Source organism: Palaemon carinicauda, chromosome 41, assembly GCF_036898095.1.
Source record: "Palaemon carinicauda isolate YSFRI2023 chromosome 41, ASM3689809v2, whole genome shotgun sequence".
Lineage (NCBI taxonomy): Eukaryota > Metazoa > Arthropoda > Malacostraca > Decapoda > Palaemonidae > Palaemon > Palaemon carinicauda.
In genome coordinates, this window is record NC_090765.1 from 48,845,236 (window position 1) to 48,860,858 (window position 15,623).

Below are 15,623 nucleotides of genomic sequence, written 5' to 3' on the forward strand. Positions count from 1 at the left end.
ATCATCTCCCTATTATCCTATATATATATATATATATATATATATATATATATATATATATATATATATATATATATATATATATATATATATAAATATATATATATATATATATATATATATATATATATATATATATATATATATATATATATATATATATATATATATATATATATATATATATATATATACATAACTGTGTATACATACGTGTATGAACAGGAGCGAGTATTTATATACAGACCTTTATTTGGTACCAACGTTTTGCTTTTTTACACCAGAGTATTCTAAGACCTTTAGAAGTGTATCTGACAGCAATCCATATGTGATAAATAGCAATGTTTCACTTTGAAATCTAGCTATAACTAAATACTGAAAACAAAAAGAAACACAGTAACATTGTCACTGTCCCTTGCCTCTACTATTCATGAGTGACCTTTAAACCTTGAAAGACTTTGGTATCGCTCTACAAAGTTGATTTCCTATTATCAAAGTCAATTGCTTCTGAAATTTCGATAGCATTTTCAAACTTTTAGAATCATTCAATTCTATGCCAGATTATTAAGTCGAAGGATGATCACAGTGCAGTAGATAAAGGTTAGGCCTATTGGTCTAGCCAGCATAATGACAGTTCGACTTGAAATTGTAAAGGGATTACGGCCATTGTATTGAATTGTCGTTAACGAGGAGCCATTTTGCGTAGCTTTGTAGTCACCGTATTTGGACAAATAAACATCTTGTGGCTAGAAAGTTCAATGATTTTAAAGTTGGTTAAAAGAATTAAAATAGACTTGAAAGAAACAGCCACATAAAAATTATTCATATTAAATGTAATTTATGATAAAATATTACGCACACATATTGATTAAATTAGTTTTCAAGAAAAATACATTTCAACGGCAAAAAATAATTCTGAAGTAACAAAGAACTGTTTAACATTTTCTTAGACGAGAAGGACTGCTACGGCTAATCTTGTGAGTTTAGTAAAGTAGAGTAGGCCTACGGATATTAGTGATTTTGAAATTCCTATTTTTTTATGATTACAGATATAGCAAGGAGACAAACATGTTAAAGGCTGGTGCCTTTTTGTGCAACAACAAAATGAATAGTATCTTAAATTTTAATGTAAGAGTTAAAAATAGGAAATTTCAACTTTTGCCACCTCATGAAAATGAGCATTACTTTTCTCAAAACAATGAGGCAAAGTGGGGAAAATCTTGAAAATATGGACCCCAAACAAGGGCAATGATATGGAAATTATGAATTCATCTAATCAGAGGGTTACTAAAGCATAAATTTCCATAGATAAAAAGAATTGAAAACTAACTACTTTCTTAGGATAATATAAAAATAGAGTTACCAATGACGCAGAATCCGTACATTTCCACGTAAATAATTCGTCTTTCCCAATAATGTATGGTTTTCTTAACATCAATAGAGTTGATATGACATTAACTCCCATAGCCTATTAGTAATATGTGAATAATCACAAGTTTTGCCACTAAGATCAAAGACTCGTAAATAATAAAGAAATTATTGGATTACTCTTTGTTCATGCACGAGTCTCACTTCATTGTTTATTCTGTTATATTATTTGTTTTTATTTTGTTATTCCTTTGTCCATAATGGCCAGCTTTCTCTCTGACTCATTGAGGTTAAAGTCTTTTCCATCTAGAGTTGCAGCTTATAATAATAATAATAATAATAATAATAATAATAATAATAATAATAATAATAATAATAATAACAACTTATAAAATAAGAGAAAAAAAATAATTGAAACAAGACGACAGGAGCAGTGCAGACAAATTCCACCAATAGTAAATACAGTCATAAAAATTGAAGGCAACTCAAGTCAACATAAATTCATGTTTTGTAACCTTGTCTCTTTCTTAATATTTAGATAATAGCATATTCGTAAATTCTTCTATATTTTCTTCTATCTATTAAAGAATACCGAGTAACTGAGAGAAGAGGTAAATACTCATGCCAAATACAAAATTCGTAAACACACGTAAATATGTTCTAGAATTTTAAAACACTTGAAAACTTATGTGAAATTGAAAATATGATTAAAAAAGACTATCTCATATTCCGGATGTGGATGCGATACCATGTCTGAAACTCTGTCGAATTGCGCAATATTTACTACAATCGATAATAGTGACTCAAACTCTCTCTCTCTCTCTCTATCTCTCTCCGTCTATCATCGTTTCAGAATATTTACTTTTAGGATTGTCGTTAAGAATTTTTTTTTTTATTGATAATCTATATTGATATACACGTTCATAGGCATATTTAGGTGGTGGGGTATTCGCCATCTAAAATTGTTCTATCTTGGAATGCCTTTATTGTTGCACCATTCTCTATGAGATGCAGATTCTTCCCTGAAGGGGATACTGCGATGATTGCTTGATCGATCTTGACTAAAGACAAAGAGATGAGACGGAAGCAGTATTGAAAAAAAGACTAAAGTCTGATTCCTTACTAAAATGATATATGCCAAGAGACCAGATTAAAGGAAAATATTCCTTTAAAAATGTAAAATAAACTTAGATGACTAGCCTACCGTAAACCCGTAACTATGTCTGTACAGTATGTGCGCGCGCGCACGAACATACACACACACACACACACACACACACACACACACACATATATATATATATATATATATATATATATATATATATATATATATATATATATATATATATATATATATAAAGATAATAACGACTAGATATACTACGTTGTTAGCACCTCTAACAAAATTATGATGTTCCTGCTAAAAACGTCATTGGTAAGCAATACAGTTGATGTTTTACAAATGTAAGAATACATCCCATTCATAAAGTTTATAAGGTCTGTTGAAAATTATTTCTTATGAAGAGACAATTTATTTGTGAAATTTCAGAAAAAAATGAAAGTAGATTCAAGGGGAAATTCAAAAATATTCGCTTAAGAGACTGATATAGTCACTTTAGCAAACATTAAGTGCTTTCCCAGATCACGAAACCGAAATTGAAAGGATAAACATGGGATGGAGAGCTTTTTGGTAAACAAAATGAGATTATGTAAGGAAAATGGTGATCTTACCAGAATTAACATATCCATAAGAAACGAGGAACCTTACTAAAGCTTTAATCAGAATATAAGCTAGTTAAAACTTAAAAAGGGATGGAAAAAATAACAACATGGTTACAATATTCTAACATGTAAGAAAACGAAATGGAAATTGGGAGGAAATATAAGGAGAATGACAGATAATAGATGGACATTAAGAATAAGCAGGGGAGGAAGGGAAGCCGATGGTTTAACGAACTAAGAAAGTCCGCGGGAGTGGACTGGCATAGAAAACCCTTAAACAGACGCAACTTTCCGGAAGAACATGTCTGAGGCCTTTATCCTGCAATGGACTACTAACAACTGATGACACACACACACACACACACACACATACACACACACACACACACATATATATATATATATATATTTATATATATATATATATATATATATATATATATATAAATCATTATCATCTCTTCCTACGCCTATTGACGCAGAGGGTCCCTGTTAAATTTCGCCAGTCGCATCTATCTTGAGATTTTAATTCAATACTTCTCCAATCATCATCTCCTACTTCGGGCTTCATAGTCCTCAGCTATGTAAGTGTGGGTCTTCCAACTCTTCTAGTGCCTTGTGATGCCCATCTGAACGTTTGGTGAATTAATCTCTCTTGGTGAGTGCGAAGAGCATACCCAAACCATCTCCATCTACCCCTCATCATGATCTCATCCACGTATGGCACTCGAGTAATCTCTTATAGTTTCATTTCTAATCCTGTCCTGCTATGTAAGAAAAGGTTTGATTTAACTATCAGGTAACTAAATAATTTCAATCACTTTCTATTACTCTTTTATGACCTATAAACTACATTTGCGTGTGCGGAAGTTTGCGTGTGTGCGTGTATCTCTAGCGCCTACTCTAGGGTGTATTACTTCATCGCCCTGACCTTTAAGAAACCCCACCCATATTTTGTGAACAAACTCCCCCTCCCCCCCTCACCCATAACAAGCTGTCTTGAAATTTTCATACTGGCTTTACAAAATCTGAATTGGAAAAAAGGAGTATAATTTCGGTTTAAAGTAAAATTTTGAAACCATTTTTCCTGGCGTTCTCAGTTAAAACAGAAATAAAACTCTCTCTCTCTCTCTCTCTCTCTCTCTCTCTCTCTCTCTCTCTCTCTCTCTCTCTCTCTCTCTCTCTCTCTCTCTCTCTCTCTCTCTCTCTCTCACATATATATACATACATACATACATACACACATATATATATATATTATAAATATATATATATATATATATATATATACAAAAAGTTCCCCAGTAGTGCATCAAACAACCTTACAGACGCTTTGGAATTCATTCATATTACATTCAATCTCGTGCTTCCTGAATGTCAAGTCCCTCCCTATCCAGGAAGTCTTTCACATCATCCCTCACCATTCACACAAGCCTAGCATTTATTAATCAAATTTACTGATTCCCACTAGTTTTCATTCCCTTACCATTTGTTCACACTTGCTCGCAAAATTCTCCTCTTGTATGAACAATCAAACTACCTGACCAGCTTCTGCAGGTTTACGATAACTCCCCCCCCCCACCAATCAGTACTTTATTATCTGCAAATTTTCTAATATCCCATTTACAACTCATTTTCTCATTCTAAAACTTTGCCCCTACGCCCTCTGTTTACTTTGACCTCACACATCATCCCATCCTAAATATGCTGCATAGCCATGATAAAACTCATTCTTATCTTGGACCCACTTCTGCATCAAACCATTCATGCTTTGCTTCCTTTATAAATAATTCTTATTGTTCTCAACAACCTATCATCTATTTATATTACCATTATCTTCTGTATACAAGAATGCTCGTACTGATACTGTTATCATTATTGAAATATTTAGTTTCAAATATGTTTTTTTTTTTATTCGAATGCCATAACTCATGTCTCATAGTTTGTTCATTACTCGCTTAATAAAGGTTTTATCTAATACTTGAAGTTTATTCTTTACTTTTCATTTTTTTCAATTTCTTTTTGCCCTGCTTGGGCAATCTGGCTTGTAGCATTCGACTGTTGTAATTAGGGTTGCCGCTTATAATGATTATCACCTCCATATTACCTCTGTCGATTTTGTCATAAGCTATTCTAGGCTCACGTATTACCACATACAATTTTTATATCTTACTCTCAAACCTCTCACAAACCTGTTTCGTAACAAAACTTGATTCAAGGTATATGAGCTTCCTCGTCTAAAATTTCATTGTTCTTCTTCTATCTTCGTCTTTCTTAATCAAATCGTACCAATCACCTACTTTGGAAAACTAAGGAATGTCATTCCTCCATGAATATGACTCGATTTTCTCTCTCTCTCTCTCTCTCTCTCTCTCTCTCTCTCTCTCTCTCTCTCTCTCTCTCTCTCTCTCTCTCTCTCTCTCTCTCTCTCTCTCTCAAACAAGGAAGCAATTAAAGACCTTGGTGTAATGTTAAACAGGAATATGTTATGCAACGACCAAACAGCAACACTGTTGGCTAAATGTAACGCAAAAATGGGAATGTTATTCAGACACTTTAAAACAAGAAAAGCTGAACACATGATTATGCTTTACAAAACTTATGTACGTAGTACACTCGAGTACTGCAATGTGATATGGTACCCACACTACCAAAAGGATATTGCACAAATAGAGAGTGTACTAAGGTCCTTTACTGCTAGAATAGAAGTTAAGGACCTTGACTACTGGGAAAGACTGCAATTTTTTAAATTGTACAGTCTAGAATGGAGAAGAGAACGCTACATGATAATACAAGCATGGAATCAAATCGAAGGAATTACTGAAAACATCATGGAGCTAAAAATATCAGAAAGAGCAAGCCGAGGTAGATTAATAGTGCCCAAAACTATACCAGGAAAACTAAGGAAGGCACAAGGATATTAATCCACTACGCACCAGCATCGATAATGCAGCGACTATTTAATGCGCTGCCTGCTCATCTAAGAAATATATCAGTAGTGAGCGTAGATGTGTTTAAGAATAAGCTCGATAAATACCTAAGATGCAGCCTAGACCATCCAAGACTGGAAGATGCAAAATACACCGGAAGATGCATTAGCAACTCTCTCGTGGATATACAAGGTGCCTCACACTGGGGGACCTGGAGGAACCCAAACTTTGAATAAGGCAATAAGGTAAGGTAAGGCTCAAAGCAAAATGCTATAAACCCAAGGGCTCCAACAGGGAAAAATTGCCCAATGAAGAAAGGAAATAAGGAAATAAATAAACAATACAAGAAGTAATGAACAATTGAAATAAAATATTTTAAAAACATTAACAATATTAAAACGGATATTTCACATATAAACTATAAAAAGACTCATGTCAGCCTATTCAACATAACATTTGCTGCAAGTTTGAACTTTTGAAGTTCTACTGATACTTCCGATATATATATATATATATATATATGTATATATATATATATATATATATATATATATATATATATATATATATATATATATATATATATTTAGAACATGACATACACAGCTTTATTGGTAAAATACAAAAGGGGAGGAAGAAAATCATGGTTATTGATACTGTTTCACAATAGTTTTTTTTTTCTATTTATCATACACTAATCACTACTGAAAAATTCTATGCAGGAAATTTTCAACGCCTGTCATTGTGTATTGCGATTGATGATAAAAATAACCTTTACTTTTGTTTCCAATTTTAACTAGTAACAAAATTGTCTTAAATCAGATGAAAAATAAACACATGTTGCTTTAAATGCTGTAAAACCGTTCAAACTATTGGTGTTGCTTTCATGTATCGCGAACAACCCAAAAGTACTTAAACTGATTAGGTAGTTGTCTTAACTCTTCCTTTGTTTTGTTTTTCTACCTCCCCAGCATGGCCAAAAGCAGGTAAAATCGTGTGTTATCTATTAAAAATCATGCTCTTTACTTCACGTATTTACCCTTCTTCATAACATGGGCAAATAATATTGACACCAAGCACTATTTTGAAGGTATTTTATGCAGTTTTAGCTTTCTGTTCATACTTCTATTAGGAACATATAGTTCTTAAACTAATGCTCTTCAATAAATATCTATTCAAAGACTTTTATTATAAGCTCATGTAGGCATCAAACGATATCTGCAGATACAGCAACACTGATGTCATTTTTTTTCTAAAAACTTAATATCTCTTTGTTAAGATATTGGGCATTTTAAGATGCCGAAAATAGTGTTACGCTGTTTTAGTCATTTATGATATTCAATATTTGATCTCTGATCATTACCAACATGACTTTAAAATCCGTATATATCTCTATATCCTGAAAGATGACTTTGCAGATGCCAATTTCTCATTTATTGAATATTTGCTGTTGCAATCTCGTAATTGTGTATTTTATGATACATATCTATTCATTGTTTAATGATACATCACATGTTTTAATAAACTCTATCTGGAGAATATGTAAATGTTTCAATTCAATCGTTTTACTATTTTTCCCAAATGCCTCCACGTTTCATTCTATTTAGTAATCATGAGATGACCACCAGTTTTCATTACTCATTTTTGAGTCATGCACTAGCGCATATTATCTTGGCTGGAAAATCCTGCATCTCAAGCCGGCTTGCAACTGTAGCGGTATCCAGCAAGCTCAATATGTGTCTATTTTCCTGAATCTTTATATTCAAGGTACGTAATGATTTGTATATCTATTTATTGAGGTTTAGAAAATACGAAGCTTAGGTTCATCTTTACTTTATCATCAAACTCCATAATGGAAAAAGGCCAAGAAGAATCCATCGGCACTTCACACTTGTCATTCTGTGTAAGTGTAACCTTTGGAGGCGAAACACGTTTTCATTAGTTTACCCATAATTGCATGACATTCACCGTCAGTCTGATTGTTAGCACTGTCACATACATATGCCGGTAGCCCGAAGCTACAACGATGATGAAGTAAAATACAGATTCTAATATTAGCATTACTATTAAATCGTCCCAAAAGCTTCCTCATTTCTATCCGAACGACTTGTTTGTAATAAACGAATTAGTAATTAAGCAAAAACTCAACCCGCATTTTTATTGAATATGACATTTTTTAGCAGAAAGGGAAAATAAGAGGCTTTCATAAGGACTCATCAGCGCACAGAAAGACAACTGTTGAAAACTGTACTTCATTGAGATTATGGCTGAAACGGTAGATTGAAGGCAATTCGAATGTCAAACACGGTCATAAGGACATGGAACTGCACTATTGAGAGTCTATATCTTGATTATCATCACAATGCATAAGTCAAATTTATTATTTTAGGAATTTGGACATTGCGTTACTGCCTGAACTCTTGTTATTTGATATAAATGTTATGACCTATTCCTTTGACATTATGAGCATGTGGTTAATGAATGATTGAGTTGTAACTTGCAACTCTGTTGAAAAACTTATTTGCGATACATTTTTAATCAAAGGTACATTTTAGATAATTCATAAATACCTGAATTCAGTAAGAATACGTGCGAGTGTTGAAGACACAGGTAATTGCTATCTAATCAATTCCACACAGCATATAGATACCATAACCCTTGTCAGGTATCCCGGCTGATATAAGCTACTCGATAGAAACCGGACTAGAGAGAAATAATAAAGAATCTCACAGTTTACATTGACGTAATTGAGCGCTTATGGTATAATTTAAACCAATAATTGTAACGGAAGTAAATATAGAAATACTAAATGTTTCTTTCTAGGTAAGAGAATAAATAATGAGATGTAAATTTGATATGAAGACAGAGCACAAGAGATACTACCTAATGTTACGGTATCATGTAGAATATTTCTCAGTTGTGGTGTCAGGCAGGGGTGCCAATCGTACGATAATTATCATACATGTACGACTATTTTAGGTCCAGTGCGATGTACGATACATACCTTAGGTATATACATATGTGTGTGTGTTTAATTAAACAATTATACTAAAATATTTTGAAATAAATCAATCATGTAACTCCTTAATAATTATATTAAAACTGTGTACGATAATATTCGTTTAAAAAACGACAAATATAAGACTCATGTACGATAATCCAGTGGAAATAATCTGGCAACCCTGGTGTCAGGCGTCAGCTGAAAACATTGCAGGTAGTGTTTACCAAAAGGCGTTGTAATGATAGATTCCAGTGGCATTTGATGTTCCAGTGTGTCCCTCCGTTTCTTCTGCTCTTCTTATTTGTCCTTGTCATTATGTATAATCCCAGGTAAACATACTGATATCTTTATCTATATAGATTTTTTTTTGTAAATATATTGGGGTTATTGCTTGTAAACAAAGTAGTTAAGGTTAAGCTATGTGTGCTTAGCATGTTTCAAGGGCGATTTGCTTTGGTCGTTTGTTGCCCAAGCTATCGTAGTTTCGTTGGTAATTAACGAACCATATTGGTTAAATCCCTAGAGTTTATCAATCGCCAGAATACAGAAGAAACGTTCTCCTTCCAGGGTAAGCCTAAGCTAGGCACATTTTCTGGCCGGCTGTTGTAGAACTTTGCTAGGTTGGTATTTGTTTACAAGAGAACGCTCTCCATTTACTCGCAAATTATGCAATCCTGCAGCTCTCCTCTTCTTGTACAGTAAATAGGAGGTTCCTTAAATGCTTGGAAAGCACAAAATGGCAAGATATGTTGAGCAAGGGGAGAGGGGTTATAAATAATCTAGCTCGGTTTTGTCACTAAACGACCTAGAGCTTACATCGTAAACGTAGTCAACCAAACGGAATTCTCGATACCAGCGTACATTTGTTATATATTTAAATATATACTGAATTAAAGATGGATTAATTACTCAAAAGTGCCCATAAAATATGCAATTAACAAATGGTGACACTTCTGAGTAATCCCTCAATGTTTAATTTAGTAAATTTTGAATATACAGTGTATCAAATGTACGCTGGCATCACAAACTTCTGTTTGGTTGAATATGTTGACATGTCAGTTCCAGGTCTTTTAGTGAGGAAACTGAGCTTGTTTTTTTTTTATAACCCCCTCCCCCCTTCCTCAACATATCTTGTCATTTTTTTGCCTTCCCAGCATTTAAAGAACCTCATAATCACTGTACAAGAAGGAGAGCTGCAGGACTGCATAATTTGGGAGTAAATGGAAAGCGTGCTCTTGTAAACAAATACCACTAGGTCATTTAGCCTAGATCTTTAATTTGTAGTACTGTATATGTACATTAATTTGAGAATAGCATGGAAGCCTAATTTCATGCATGACACAAAGAACATGTTTTCCCCTTATTTTCACCAGGTTGTATTTCTGTGTTTTGACCAATACCAGGTAAACTTTGTTTTGATTGGGCACACCACTATTTTTTAGGTGTTACCAAAGTACCTCAATTTATTTGAGGGGAAACTAAAAACAGGCATAACTGTCTTTTTACATCCGGTACGAATGGCAGATATGAAAAATGTAATGTGTCATTGGAAACTAAGAGTTTTTGGAGGGGAAAATATACAAGGTAAATTCATGATTATTTGGGTAGTATGTATAAGGCTGGGTTCAATATGTTTGTTTGTTTGTGTGTTTAAGGGGTTTTTCTTGTCCTATACAGCATGGGAACCCTGCTCTACAGGACCTCTACAGTCATTTTATCACGTTCGTTCGAAGTCATTCAACATTTCACACCGCATATTGCTTGCGTATTGTTAATCGTTACTATCAAAGCACTCTCAGAACTAGAAAGGGTAATTCTAAACAATAGCTCTGCCAGCAAGTTATCAAATTTAAGTACTTCCACTAAAAAGAGGGAAGTCCAAGGTTTTGTTTGATATATAAATCTAAGTGGCACTATGTCTAGAAGTGGTTTGAAAATCAAAATTAAATTTAACCCACCTGAAAAAACTCAGTCCCTCGACTTCATAACTCTTTCAAATCCCTCTTCAGACTTAGCTCTCGTTTGTGCGTTGTCTTTTATTACATCATCAACTGCATTCTACGTAGCAAGACGTCACCCAAATGTCATAGTTTTTAACCAATGATGATTATCCTCATTTTACTTTGGACTAGCATTTTAAAAAAAACTAGAATCACGTGAATTCCACCGATAGTTTTGAAGTCTTTTGAGAGCTATAGAGGCGTGTGAACCTTCAACTTCTGATGCTGTTTCTCAATTACCATATACATTGACATTAATTTCTGTGGATTTTCTCACAAGTTCTTGTCCCGATTGTTATTTAAATTGTAAAAGTTTTATTTGGCATTATTGTGGTAACATTGAAAGAATAATAGAGTACTGCCAAGACTACTGTGGTATTAAAAGTGAAAGTGATGTGATTTGCCCCACCTGTGGTTATAAGTGCTGACTTGATATTAACAAAAAAAGCATTTCGGTGTGACAGAAGGCAGGTTGTAGCAAAAAAAAGATGTAGTTTTTATGAATAGAACTTACCTGGCAGTTATATATATATAGCTATAGTGTCTGACTTTCGGCAGAATTTTTAAAAAATCGCGGCAACCGCCTTGTGGTGGTTGTCCTGTTAGGTGGTTTAACAACCCTTACAGGGTGGTACTTGGAATCATTCCCATTTTCTGTTCTTCAGATCATCTCTGCCGGCCGGATCGTCAACACGTTGGTCCATCATTAGAGTTTTTTCTTTCGCTTTCCCTGTGTCGCTGTACCAGTCTGCTATTTGGTGAAGTACATTGATTTGGGGATTTGGCAATCGTGTTTTGTTTCTTCTGTGGGTTTTGCTTTTGATTATTGTTATGAGTAATAAGCTTCATTTTTGTGTTTGTGCGAATGAGGAATGCAAGGTGAGGTTGCCGAAAATGTCGGTAGACCCTCACACCGTGTGTTTGGGTTGTAGGGGTTTTGAATGTGCACTTAATAAGAGGTGCGAAGAGTGGTAGGTTTTGAATGAGAAGGATTGGTTGGCTATGAAGCGCTATGTGCGTAAACTAGAGCTCGATAGAGTTAGGAGAGCTTCTAGGTCTAAATCTAAGTCTGTTAGCGAGCTTAGTGTTGATTTATCCTTTGAACCTATTATTAATTCCTCTTTGGAAGTTGATCCTTCCCCTGAGGTAGTAACTCCTGCCCCTTCTACAGGATCCGTACCTGCGGATGACCCTCGGTATGCCAGGATGGCTGCCGAGTTGAAGGCCATTAAAGCTCAACTTGCGGCCTTTAAAGGTAAGCCTAGTGAAAGTGAGATTAGTGCTTGTGAAAGTGCAGTGGAGGTGGCGACTGACCGAACCTGTCATTACCCTAGGTCTAGACCTCTACCAAGCTCCCAGGACAAAGGGAGAAGGTACGTCGACAACCGAAAGGGGGTGTGAGGTACGTACCCTCGGTCAGCCGTCGCCTCAGGCAGTCCTGTTGCCAATTCCCAGGCTACTCTTGACCGCCACGGAAAAGGTGCGTCGGACGTGATGGTTTCTTCCCCGAATCCCTCTCCCTGACGAAAATGGAAGTTTGAGGCGTCAAGACCAACGAAGAGGAGGTGGAACCGTGATGAACAGTCTCGATCTCACTCTCCCGGTTCTAGTAGCTATGAACCTTGTCCTTCAGAGGACGATTTAGATTCCGTGCCTGTGAAGAGGACGAAATCTAGGTCCGGAAGTCGGGATAGAACAGCTGAAGATCCTTCCCTTTCCACCAATATTATTCGTCAGCCTTCTCCTTCGGAACCGCAAGACCCAGCAGAAGTCGCTAAGTCTTTCATGGCAGTCATGCAGGAGCAACTTTTTTCGTTGGTTCAAGCGTTTAGCTGCCCTCACGCCCAGTCCGACAGACGTAAAGATGACTCGTTGTCCATCAAGAAGTCAACTTCTAAGAGGGTACGGAGTCCCTCCCAAGGAACCCTTGCGCGCTTCTTCAAAGACACGACACCACACTACTTCCTCTTCTGCTAGGCGCCAGGACGATTCCGCCTCTCGCTCTCGGCGCCATGACGATAGCACCTCTCTCTCGACGCCAGGACGATGCTAACATGCTTCTCCAGGACGAAACTTCCTCTCGTCACCAGGAAGATTTCAGCCCTCTCTCTTAACGCCAGGACTCTTCCGCCTCTCGTTCTCGACTACTCTGCCTCTTGCTCTCGGCGCCAGGACGATCACAGCCTGCTTCTTCAGGACGATACTGCTTCTCGCCGCCATTATGATAGCAGCTCTTGGCGTAAGGACGCCTCCTCCTCTCACCGTCAGGACGCTTCCTCCTCTCACCGCCAGGATGCTTCCTCTGACCGCATCAAGGACTCTTCTAGCGCTCGGCGCCAGGACGCAAGCGGTTCTCGGGGTCAGGCTGCTTGCAACCCTCTCCCTCAGGACGAATCCTACGATTTTCCTTTGTCGGATTCTAGGGTGCCTTCTTCTCGAGTGAAGGATGTTGTAGAGGTGGATCAGGATCTCGAGGATGTCTCAGATGACGAAGATAAACCTGCTGATGCTGCTGGCAACTACAACGTTCTCTCTCGCTCCCTCCTTGAACTGTATGGGGAGGAGTTCCAACCTTCGGCTCCGCGCTCTCCCCAATCTCAATTTAGCAGGAAGAAGGCCAAGAAACAGTTGGCCTTCATCAAGAAGAAAATTTCTGTTTCTGCAAAGAAAACTCTCGAAAATTGATGATTGGGTGAAAGAACGGAGGCAAGCGGTTAAGACTTCCTTTTTTTTCCGCCAGCTCGTCTTGCTTCGAAGGCTGGCATGTGGTATGAGACTGGGGAACCTCTGGATCTGGGAGTGCTTGCCTCCTCCAAGGGTGACTTCTCTGGCATTGTGGACTCTGCCAGAAGGCATGCTCTCAACTCGGCCAAAGTTATGCGGTCGATGTCGGAGCTGGATCACCTTGTCAAAGGTATTTTTAGAGCCTTTGAGGTTTTTAGCTTTTTGGACTGGTCTCTAGGGACTCTGGCCAGGAAGACTGAGCAAATGGAAGGAACTCAAGACCTAACGAGTATTATGTCCTGTATGGACAAGGCTCTTAGGGATGGGGCTAATGAGTTGGCTTCGCTGTTTTCAGCAGGAATCTTGAAGAAGAGGGCCCTGCTTTGCTCCTTTGCTTTGAGATCTGTGACTGTTGCACAGAAGTCTGAGCTACTTTACGCCCCCCTGTCGCAACATCTTTTTCTTGAGGCCCTTGTGAGAGACATTACGCTTTCTCTTGCGCAAAAGGCCACCCAAGACCTCTTGTCTCGTTCAGCTCGTAAGCCCTTGACTGTCGCTCCTTCCATTTCAAAGTGGGAGGAAAGGAAATTCCAGCAGCCCTTTCGAGGCAGGGCTACTTCAAGACCTGACTTTAGAGGAAGAAGGCAAGAGTCAGGAGCAAGGGCGAACCGTGGTTCGTTCAGAGCTCGCTCCAAGAAATGAAGCACAAGTCCTCCAGACAACAATAGGGGCAAGACTGTCAGGTTTTTGGCAGTCTTGGAAGAGAAGAGGGGCGGACACCTGGTCCCTCTCAGTCATCAAGGAAGGATACAAGATCCCCCTTCTGAAGAAGCCTCCTCTCTCAGAGACTCCCCTAGCCTTAGTAGCGCAGTACACAGATCCAGGGAAACGGAAGGCTCTCCTGGATCTGGTCGACCAGATGCTGGACAAGGGAGCGATAGAACCGGTTCTGGATCTATCCTCCCCAGGCTTTTACAATCGCCTGTTTCTAGTACCCAAGAACTCGGGTGGATGGAGACCCGTCCTGGATGTCAGCTCTCTGAATGTCTTCGTGGAGAAGACGAAGTTCTCCATGGAGACGACTCAGTCTGTGCTTGCATCAGTACGTCCAGGGGACTGGATGGTGTCTCTCGACTTGCAGGACGCATATTTTCACGTCCCTATCCATCCGGCTTCGAGGAAGTACCCGAGATTTGTGATCCAGGGCAAGTGGTTCCAGTTCAGGGCACTTTGCTTCGGTCTCAGCACGGCTCCTCAAGTCTTCACCAGGATAATGGCAAATGTGGCAGGCAGGCTGGCTGCATCAAGAGGGGATAAGGGTATCTTTTTATCTGGACGATTGGCTGATACGTTCACGATGGAAGGAAAAATGTCTGGAGGACCTTCGAAAGACTTTTATGATGGCTCAAGAACTGGGCCTGGTCATCAACAGGGAGAAATCTCAGACCGAGCCGAATCAGACTATTCTCTATTTGGGGATAGTTCTGAATTCAGTTCTTTTTCGGGCTTTTCCCTCTCAGGAAAGACAGACCAAGTGCCTCGAGAAGGTCCGAAGATTCCTGGACAAGAAGAGGTGCTCAGCGAAGGAGTGGATGAGTTTGCTGGGAACTCTCTCCTCACTCGAACAGTTTGTCTCGTTGGGGAGACTCCATCTAAGGCCTCTACAGCACTTTCTGTCAAAGGTGTGGAACAGGAAGACACAAGAAGACTCCTTTTCCTTCCCTATTCCAGCAGAGGTCAAGGATCATCTGATGTGGTGGCTAGATCCAGCCTTGTTAGGGGAAGGGATCTCCCTGTACAAGAAGAACCCAGACCTAGTGTTGTTTTCAGACGCGTCAGAGTCGGGTTGGGAAGCAACACTAGGAAGCAAGGAGG

General features: G+C 37.9%; 2 protein-coding genes across 3 annotated transcripts in view; one reads left to right on the forward strand and one right to left on the reverse strand.

The window, feature by feature from the left end:
- LOC137632614 (S-phase kinase-associated protein 1) overlaps window positions 1-8,714 on the reverse strand; it is a 36,697-nt gene extending 27,983 nt beyond the window's left edge. Inside the window, exon 1 of the mRNA XM_068364665.1 lies at window positions 8,594-8,714. The gene's annotated coding sequence lies outside the window, so the exon portion shown is untranslated. The remainder of the gene's footprint in view (window positions 1-8,593) is intronic.
- The window catches only part of LOC137632613 (acyl-CoA:lysophosphatidylglycerol acyltransferase 1-like), a 95,898-nt gene continuing 88,042 nt past the window's right edge, over window positions 7,768-15,623 (forward strand). The window contains exon 1 of one of the 2 annotated variants that reach the window (XM_068364663.1): window positions 7,768-7,790. The gene's annotated coding sequence lies outside the window, so the exon portion shown is untranslated. Of the gene's footprint in view, window positions 7,791-9,201; window positions 9,354-15,623 lie in introns of those variants that run through there. The other variant, XM_068364662.1, reaches the window with a different exon arrangement.